Below are 10,845 nucleotides of genomic sequence, written 5' to 3'. Positions count from 1 at the left end.
TACATATATCCCCTAAAGACGAACACAATTAGCTTAACTTTTGAGGATCGGAGTCAAATTAAAGACAAATCATCCCATCTTATATAATTGGATGCACGTTACCTAGGACGACAAGTTAGTTTGGAGTCGAGTCAGCATATATTTCATGTGCATCCAACCAAATGTTTGGTATCCCGAAACCCTATTGTTCTGAGTAATTTATCACTTGTGCAAAGTTAAAAGAAATTACAAGTAATTATTAATTATGAATGCAACAAAAAATATTGAGGAATATTTATTTCCACATGGACTGCCAACCCCCCAAAGTGCATGCATTTCATATATTAAAAGTTTAACATTTGTTAAACGATTATACTAATTTATAGATAATTTTTTTTTATAATTAATAACACACACACACACACAGATATATATATATATATATGTGTGTGTGTGTGTGTGTGTGTTATATTGATCATTCAAATGATGTGCAACAATAATTGTCTTTCTTCGAGTCTTTGCATTGACTGCTGCACAGTTCAAAAGATTTGAAGTAAATTATTATCGACAGTACTTATAGGTAAATATTTAAACTCATATAGTTGTAAATAATTATTACGTACAAGCTCGTTAATTCTTTACAAGAATATTATATATATAATAAAGTCTTAATGATTAAATTAAATATGACAATCACTTGGATCCCACCAATTAAGCTACATTCTTAATTGTAGTTAGAGAGCTTTTTAGACCACAATAATATTTTATAGCCATCCTATGAAAAAAGGTTAGGCTGTGGCACCTTAACTTTGAAGACGAGAATCATGCCAAATCAATTATATAAATTATTAATGAGTTGTATTCAATTGAAAACACGAATTAGATCGTCTTAATCTCTTTCCATTATATATTATCTCTTGCGACATGGGAATTTGGCACGTGGATATTCTGACTGCTGGATGATTGCCACGTGGGATGCGATAGCTGCGTCCAAATCTTTAGATGAAATGGAATACTAGGGATTAAAGTTAATACATATTTTAATAAATATGATAATGAGGGGTTAATGGAGTTGCCATGTCGGACAAAAGTTGTGAGACTCCACGTGCTAAAGCACCACTTTGCTTTACTTTTACACTATAATAATAACGATAATAGTTAATTAATATCCACTTTAGAATAAATATGAAATTTTCGAAATTTGTAATGCTAAGAAGAATGTTATTCCTTTTAATTATAAATACACGTATATTTAATAAGGGATTATTCCATTTTTATACATTAATTTAGATTTTTTTGTCATGTTAATTATGAATTTACATGTCCTGTATTTTGATTTTTTTTTTCATTTTTGTTATGTTAATGTCAATTTTCATTTTTTTCATGTAACTTATATGTTTTATTTTCATTTTTGGTTATCTTAACGATCAATTTTCATTTTTAGTCATGCAATTTTTTTTAAAATTTTTGGTCCTTTTTTTCTGTGAACGTTGATGTTGACATATATTTTTGGAAGAAAACTTCCACACATGTTGTGATTTGTTTAAAATATTATTTGGAACAAAAATCGATGGACTCGGTTAAAAGAATTAACGAAAATAAAAAAACATGCATGTTACAGGATTACAATTGCAAATGCACCGTTGACATGATTACAAATAAAACAAAATTGCAAGTTGAAGGACTAAAAATGCAATTTCATCTTTACAGTAACATAAATGAAAAAAAAATTAGATGACTAAAAATGCAAATTTTTCGTTAACATGATCAAAAGTGAAAAAAGTTCATAAGAAAAAATTTAAATATAAGTTTTTCTGAATAAAAACTAAACTTATCTGACTTAGCCAAAATTAATGAATTTAGATCATATAAATTAAAATGACTCGCTGAAAGGAGTGATACGCTAATATAAGATGAAACATATAAACAAGTTGTGTTGTCTAACAAAACTGATCTAAAGAGCATCTACAAAAGCTTAAAATAAAACAAAGATGTTCATATTTATTCTGTAGCAGAACAAATTAGCTTGCAAACTAATCTGACAATATTCTCTGAAGACAACATATAATTATCTTCTACTATATTCTAATTGTTTTCAGCAAAGATAAAATAAAAGATCTGTTGGTTGTTCCCTCTAGCTAGTGTTCAAAAAATTTGAATTTGTCGTTACTATTTTTGAAAATATGACAAGAACATGTGGCATCCTATGCACAATTTTTGGATACCCAGTACATTTTTGAATACCGTATAATAATAACATTGAGGATCAACATCTGTAAAAAAGATGCATCAGAATTGAAGAAGACTACTCTTACATTGAACATCATAAATCATTATCAAAATACTCAGCATCTCTCAAGAAGATTTATCATAAGCTGATTTGCACACATAAAGTTCTATCAGATCGATTAGCTTAATCATCTTTTGCACATTTTGTTATCACTTATCCTTTTTATACTCAAGCTTTATTATATTGTGAGAATCTCTGTAAGTATAAGAAGTCTGTTTCTGAACAGGAGTTAAGAAAGAGTTACTTGGAGTTTCAGCTCAATAGGTTTGGTGAACCGAGTTGAAGTGAGTTTATACAAAAGGATGTACCGATCAAATCTTTTAGTGGAATCCTTTTGGAAACGGAAGAAGGAAAGACGTAAAAGCAAAGTTTTCGAACTTCCATAAACAAATTCTTGCCTCTTTTTGTTTTCAGTCAACCTCTCCTATCTGTCATTACTTGTGTTGTTCATTCATTTACTCGAACTGATCTGTCAAACTCACACTTATATCATAATTACTTGGTACTTGAGTTGTTTCCACACTTAGTAATACAGTAGCTCATTTTACTCAGTTTGGTTGAAATATTAACTTGAGCTTTTACCTCAGTTTAAGTTTTTATTTCTTTCCATATTTGCATAACAGTTTAGATTACAGTTCATTCACCCTCCTCTAAACTGTCATTTTTAATCTTAATGAGTGGTATCATAGATATTTATTTCTATATTTGAATATCTAATATACTTTGATGGATTCTTTTAACAAAATCCCTTTGTTTTATAAAGAAGATTGTGATGACTAAAAGATCCAAATATAGAAAAAATTGTCAGCTCAAGATGACGACATGTGGTAATGTCATCACAGTCATACCTAAGAAGATCATGAAAGCAAGCACATCTATTTTTGTAACAGAAGGTGTTCCGCAAATGGTAGAAAAGCCCAGAATGGTGTGGATTGTCGACGACAAAAAGAAAGCTAATCTGGACATGCCAAAGGAATATTTTATAAAACATTAGATAAAAATATGTTTAGGAAAATTAAAACATTTTTAGCTGCTAAAGAAATCTGAGAAAAACTAACCCAACTTTGTGAAGAGAATGATCATACTAGGAAGAACAAGCTGATGGTATCCTTTTGGAAGTTCGATAATATAAAGTTGAAGGATGGAGAGAGGATGAACGAGTTCAAAGAGAGATTCAACATCATTTTGATTGATCTAGTGGCTCTTGGAAATGAGTATAACAGCAAAGAGGCTGCACTTAAAGTGATGAGAGATCTGCCAAGAGCATGAGACGTCAAGACTATAGACATTGGGAATCCAAGGATTTGAATAACCTCGAGTTGCACGATCTGTTTTCCGATCTGAGGGCTTATGAGTTTGAGTTTGGAACAAGGAATGAAGAAGATACATTTGTTCTACAAGTTAGAAAAACTCTTGTTGTAAGATAAGAATCACCATCAAAGTCATCATAAAAAACTTAGAAATGATATCATGTCATTGTTCGTTAGGAAGATTGGAAAATTTATGAGTAAGAATCAGAAAATTTTCAAAATTTCAATAAAAAGCACAAATATAAGAACGAATCAAACTATTCTGATCAAGCATGTTATAATTGTGGTAGAACAGGTCACTTCATTGATTACTGTACCAGACCCGAGAATGATGAAAAGAAGTCACATGAAAAGAGAATAATCAAAGAAGAAAAGAGATATTTTAGAAAGAAGATAGAACAGAAAAGTGCTGATAACAGAAGAGATCAAAGGCACGTAGGCTAAGTAAGACTTAGAGACGAGGCCTCCAATGAAAGTAACGAAGATTCAGTAAAATTCTTAATGACAGATGATGATCCTTGACGAGGCATTTGATTTTACCTGATGAATTTACACAATATGAGTTAGTCATTGCACTTAACGAGATGTTTATGGAGCAAAAGGACTTTTATAGATATTTGACGAAGTCAAAGCAAAAAACAAGTGTCTGACAGACAAGTCTGGAAGCTCAAGTTGTGAACATCTTGTTGAGCTAGATAGTTTTTAGACCATAGTTACTACGATAAAAACTGAAAATTAAAATATGCGATCTAAATAATAATGATTGAAATATCAAAGGTTGAGCAATTTAGTCAACACTTGGATTGTCTTCTGTTTCACTTGAAAAGTTACTTGAAGGTCAAAAGCAAGCTGTTGACATATCAGGTTTAGGACTTGAAAATAATGATTGAAGTTATTCCAAAACAAGTACCCAGTTGTATCTGGAGAAAGACAAATATAAATTCGTAAATTTTGTCAGATACAGCACCATTTATGAACATTTAGAACCTGAAATTCAAATCAGTCAACTTGTTTAGCAGAAGAACAAAAGAATTCATCATGGACTTGGATATGCAGAACTTGAGAGTTCTAAGTCAGGATGCTCAAAAACAGACTCGGCAAGAATGGTTCTCATCCCAAAATTGAGATGGTATGATTAGAGTCATATGAGACAAAATTCTATGAGGGTCAAACGTAAAAAATGTTACAATTGCAAACCGGTTCATAAGAGATCCATGTTAACTGATCATAATGGATGTTCTAAACAATGTTTTGTTAAACACACATCAAACAACACTAATAAGATTTTAGCACAATCACACACCTTATTAGAAACACGGGATGGAAGATCAATCATGATAATTCAGGTGTGGGTTCCAAAAAGATTAATATGTTCTGGACCCAAATATATGTGGGGTATCAAAGTCATTATTAATCTATGATTGTAGGTAAAATAGGTTGAGCTGTTGAAGAAATCAAACTGGTATTTGGACAGTGTATGTTTAAGACACATGACATAAAATGATAAATTTCTATCCGAAATTATTAAATATCAAGGCCCCAGAATCACTTTTGGAAATGATTCGAAACGAAAAATTGTGGGTAAGAGTAATATTATCTATGATAATATTGTTATAAAAAATGTACTTCTATTTGAACTTATGTTATAATTTTATTGGCACAAATCTATCAGTTATGTGATGATGAATATATTGTAGAGTTTCACAAACACGCTTCCATTTTTAATAGTCCAAATATTAAAATGATGCTGATAGGTAATAGAATTGGTGAAACATAAAATAGACTGATGTGTTGAGCAAACATCTGATCAGACGACTATTAAAACAATGCTGATAAGTAATAGAATTGGTGAAACATAAAATAGACTGATGTGTTGAGCAAACATCTGATCAGACATGTTTTATTGTTGTTAATATCTAGGTGAGTTGTAAAAGAATGACGTCAGATCTTAACAGGTAATATTGTCTCTATTGGGGATAAGGCTAGTGTTAAGGAAATGGTAAGATTGATCTCTAAATGAAATGAGATAGCACCACTCACGCACCTCCCCAGACTTATGTGTCTTACGGCCTGACCCATTAGCACTTAGGTAAGTGCACTCTACGCTGTTACAAGTATAAGAAAATAAATATGCATCTTAGCTAACAGCTATAGTTTTTGACCTAGTAGTAAGCATTTAATCCTAACAATTTGTATCAAAGCGAAATCATAGATTCAAGTTTCCCAAGAAGCATATTTATATACTTATTGGGTGGAGGGAAATATTGTGTTAAGCACCCATGAGTGGAGTAGTACTTGGATAAGTGACTTTCTGAGAAGTTCTCATGCGTCAAGCTGCTAATGTTGTGCCGGTTGATCTGCTTGGCTCGGTGGGCCGTAAAAGAGTGACCAGATCTTAACGGGTAATATTGTATCTGTTAGAAACATGGCTAATGGTAGGAATATGATAAGGCTGATTTCTAAATGATATGAGACAATCTCAATAGATAGATACACACCTCCCCGGACTTATGAGCCTAACAACGGGCCCATTAGCACTCAGCTAGGTGCACTCTTCACTGCCACAAATATAAGAAAATACAGTTGTAAATTGACTAACAATTATAACTTTTGGTCTAATGGTAATTACATGGTCCTAACAAATATGAAAGTTAAACTGGTAAATTTCTATTAATAAATATTAAATTAATAATTTTGATAAAAAAGATAATAATGGAAAGGTAATAAATAAATAAATATATGTTTTTTTGTAATTAATAAAAATATGTAGGAATGAAAATTGCAAAGAAATGAATATATATATATATATATATATATATATATATATATATATATAAAGAAAATGCAATTTTCATTATATAAAAGTAGGAACTTATATAAGAATGGAACAACTATTAATGTTTGAAAAATTTGGACATATATAACCATATGAATGGTATATAAGATTTTAAACCACTAACCTTAAGGTCAAGCGAGCATTAAGAACACTCAAATATATATAATAATATGGTTCTTTGATTGGTTTCCTGGATATTATACATTATATTTTGAGCTAATTCCTCATCATATTTTATATATTTATTCTCATTTTGATAATGTATTTTAATTATATATCTAGTGAGCTTTTATTAAGGTATTCAGTGGACGGACTTTCATGTGGGTTGCAACTAAAGTGAGATTATAAAATTTCAACCTTTTTGAATTTTCTTCTGTCTATGGCCCTACAAATATATTTTTCATTACTTTTTTTTAAAATTTTTTGTTTTTCAATTCCTATTCTTATCCTTATCGGTCTTTAAAATAAAATTTTATAGATTTGGGTTTTTTATAAATAATTTAAAAAACAAATAAATTTGCAAGAATAAGGTACAACCGGATGTATTGCAAAAATAATGTAAAACGTCAATGGCGATTGGTGCAAAAACTTATGAAGTATCCAGCGGACACGGCTTTTGATATTTAAAAACAAAATAAAAAATAAACCATATTTATTTGATTATTTTGTTTGTTTGTTAATTTTTTTGAAAAACATTTTTTTTTGGCGTACTTACAACTCTTAAAGATTAAAATATTGACGAATAGTTTAGGATAATTTTATAATAAATATCTAATTTCATACTCAACTTTCCTTTTTCTTCTTTACCCCTCAAATATTTGTGTTTAACTCCCTATTTTTTTTAAAATTGACTAAAATATCCTTATTCTTCGAATTATGGTATGTGACATTGTTTTACCTATTGAGCATGTTCTTAAAAGCATATAGTCTAAAGACATGCAGCTACGCAAGGTTTCCAACCTATATATCATGTTCAAATGAACGATTTTTTTTTAAAAAATAAATAGCCTATCAAGTTTCAGTATAATAAATTGAACAGTTTACCTCTTTGACTGGAGTGCCGTTTGGTTATATCCACTGATTTTACAGACTGCTCGTCACAGTCCAACCACACAATCACAACCGATGGTTTCTGATATAGATTCCTTCAACAACACCTAGCACAACCTTGTTTCGTTTCCTACCTCGATGTGTATAATAAAGTTGCTCAATTTGAAACTAATGCATGAGAGGGTCAAAAGACTGGGTTTTTTTTATTCAAACATAACAAATTATTATTACTTAGTAACCTCCTGTAGAGGAGAGGAACTTGTTTAGCTATTAATAGTAGCCGTAGTTAAAACACACATAAAATAGAAAGAAAAAATATTACAATATTTTGAAAGAAAATGAAGAGATTGAATGATGCATTCATCTTTCTTCTGTCTTGATATTTATATAGTCCTTTGCGGATATAAATTCCGAATTTCAAAACTTGCCATAGCTTTTCTTTAATGCCTTCCGGCTGTTTTTGGCATTATCTCTTCAGTGGATTGGGTGGTTGAATGGTCCCTTCACTTTTTTTGAGTTATATTTTTCTAGATCATTAATCTAGAAACAACTTGTTCTTCCATCTTCATCTCCTTGTATAACCAGTAGATATGTGTCTGGATCATATCAGCTGATGCTTCTTGTCTGATCGAGGTATGAAGCTCTTGCCAAATTCTGACCGAGGTCTCAAGCCCTTGCCAAATTCTGACCGAGGTCTGAAGCCCTTGCCAAATTCCGGTATCTTTTGATTTGGGTACTATGGGAAAATCTGTTCTGACCATCTTCTCACATGAGCCATGTCTCAGAATTTCCGACGAGTTTCTTTATTCTCACTACAACAAATTTGTCCTTCAACAACACACATACGACAACGATTTTTCGCTAAAACCATTGTCTTTTATTTTTTATAAAGGTTTTTTTGAAAACCGTTTTCGTATGACATTTTTTAAAGTAAAAGACAATGGTTTTTAGAAAACCGTTGTCTTTTATGGGGTCAAAGACAACGGTTTTCTAAAAACCGTTGTCTTTGAGCGTTTTTTAGAGTCAACGACAATGGTTTTATAAACTGTTGTCTATTAGCGTGTTTTTTTTGGACAACTGACAATGGTTAGCGTGTTTTTTGAACAAACAACAACGGTTTTACTAAACTGCACGATGGTTTTAACAAAACCGTAGCTAAATTTAGCGATGGTTTCTTAAAACCTTGGCACTTCTCAAATTAGCGACGGTTTATTCAACACTGTCGTTAAATTTTGCGACGGTTTCATATTTTAAATTTTAAGAATACACTGTCACTAAAAATTTTAAATTAGCGACGGTTTAATAATAGCGATGGTTATTATTCAAACGTCGCTTGTATGACTATTAGCGATAGTTTATAAACTTATCGTCGCTATCAAAAAGCGTCGCAACTTGTCTATAAATACCAGCGTTTTCACTCCATTTTCCTCCACACTATTTCACAATAATTAAAATTTTTCTCTCCCACGATTTTAGTTTCGATTTAGAATACAAATTTTCGTTTCAATTTATTGTAAATTTTTAAGTGTTAGTTAATATCATGAATTTTGTTACGTTTATTAAATTATTAAAAGTAATTTTTATTTTACTGAAAACATTTGTAATAGCCGAGCCCAGTGTACGGTACGATTTAAGTTTCGTTTGTTATTTGGGATATTTGATTAGATGTTCAGAGTTGTATTTTGGGCTATAGTATTGTTAGTTTTATTGTCTTGAGGTGTTAGTTGATGTTGGTTGTTCGTTTCAGAGTTTCGGATCGATTCTAGTTGCATGGGAATAGTGCTTGGCCGTGGCTTGAGTGCACCCGCGCTCTTAACTGGAGTGCCCCCGCGGTGTACTGTGCTGTTTTGGAGTTGGAATGCCGTGAGCACACCGCACCCGCGGTGATGTAGAGACCGCCCCTGCGGTGGAGACCGCACCCGCGCTGCTTGCGTCGCCGCACCCGCGCTGTTCGTGTTCCAGAATTTTTGAGAATGCCGTAACCATTGCGCACCCGCGGTCCTTGTGTTGGCGCACCCGCGGTGAAGGTATGGGCGAGTTTTTAAGCTACTTTTTGGAGTGGTTGGCCATACTTTCCCTTTCTTTTCTCCTCCATTCTTGACTTTTCTCTCCATTTCTAGGGTTTTTGGTCATTTCTTTCACTTCCTATCTTCGATTCAAGCGTTTGTTTGGAATTTCGACTTGAGTTCGACGTTCTCCTTGGTGCTAGGAAGCTTGGGTAAGTTTTTGGTGCGATTCTGTTAAGGTTGTAAATTAAGAGTTGTTTAGGTGGGTTGTTTATGTGGATTTATGGATTATTTAGCTTGTAATCTTGGATATTTAGTTGATATTGGTGTTATTTGTGGATTATTTGTTGTAGGTGGTGATCAAGAGCTAAGTTGAGGTGTTTGTTGTGGTTTGTAAGTGGAAATTCATTCCTTTTGCTCACATGATTTTATATGTATGTGTTTCAAAGAGTTTATTGTGTTATTCCCTTTCATTTGATCCATAGTATGTATTGTTATATGTATTGGAGGCATTGTATGTCTCATTATTGATTAAAGGGAATACAAAGAGATATATAGAGTTCAAAGTGATTGTTAAAACCAGAGAAGAGTTTAAATGTTTTCGGATTGATAAATACATAGTCAGAGATTGCATGCAATATTAGATGATCATCGCCCAGAGGCTTATATCCCTCAGAGTTATCGGTATTTATATCGATTTGGGATACGAGCAACCCCAGAGCAGAGATACTATTGATATCAATCCCCAGAGCAAAAGAGAAATACCATCATATTTTATGCTATTGCTATATTATTGATATTCAGAGTTTACAGTTCAGAGTTGATGGTATTTATGATTTCAAAGAGATGTTTTACAGAGTTATTGTTCATTGTTATATAAGAGTTCCACTTGCTGAGATTTATTCTCATTTCAGTTATTTTCATGTGATGCAGATCAGAGTGGTGCCTCGGGACGTTGACTGTAGATCGGGGGTCATATGCATACACCGTTGGAAGGAGGATTTTGGCATGATCATAGGAATGATGTTTTGTTTTTGTTATGTCATTTAAATGATCATGTATTTATTTTGTAAAGATATTTGATGAAATGTATTTTGAAACTCCTTCCGTATATTTTAAAGAGAAAATTTTATTTCCGCTGCGTATTTATTTTAAAAGAGGATCGGGTGTCACATTTAGTGGTATCAGAGCGGTGTTCTTCGGACCAATGCATATGACTTCGTCTACTTTCAACTGTCCGGGTATGTTTTCTTTGCATCTATCTATTGTTATGTATTGATTGGTATCTTGTGAGCATTGTAGAGTAGAGGATGCCTCCTAAGCGTAAGGCGTCAGAGGGGGAGGATAGTTCGTCCTCGAGAGTTGTCGACGAGT

The sequence above is a fragment of the Primulina eburnea genome, chromosome 7, assembly GCF_022965805.1.
Source record: "Primulina eburnea isolate SZY01 chromosome 7, ASM2296580v1, whole genome shotgun sequence".
Classification (NCBI taxonomy): domain Eukaryota; kingdom Viridiplantae; phylum Streptophyta; class Magnoliopsida; order Lamiales; family Gesneriaceae; genus Primulina; species Primulina eburnea.
This window is presented reverse-complemented; position numbering follows the sequence as displayed.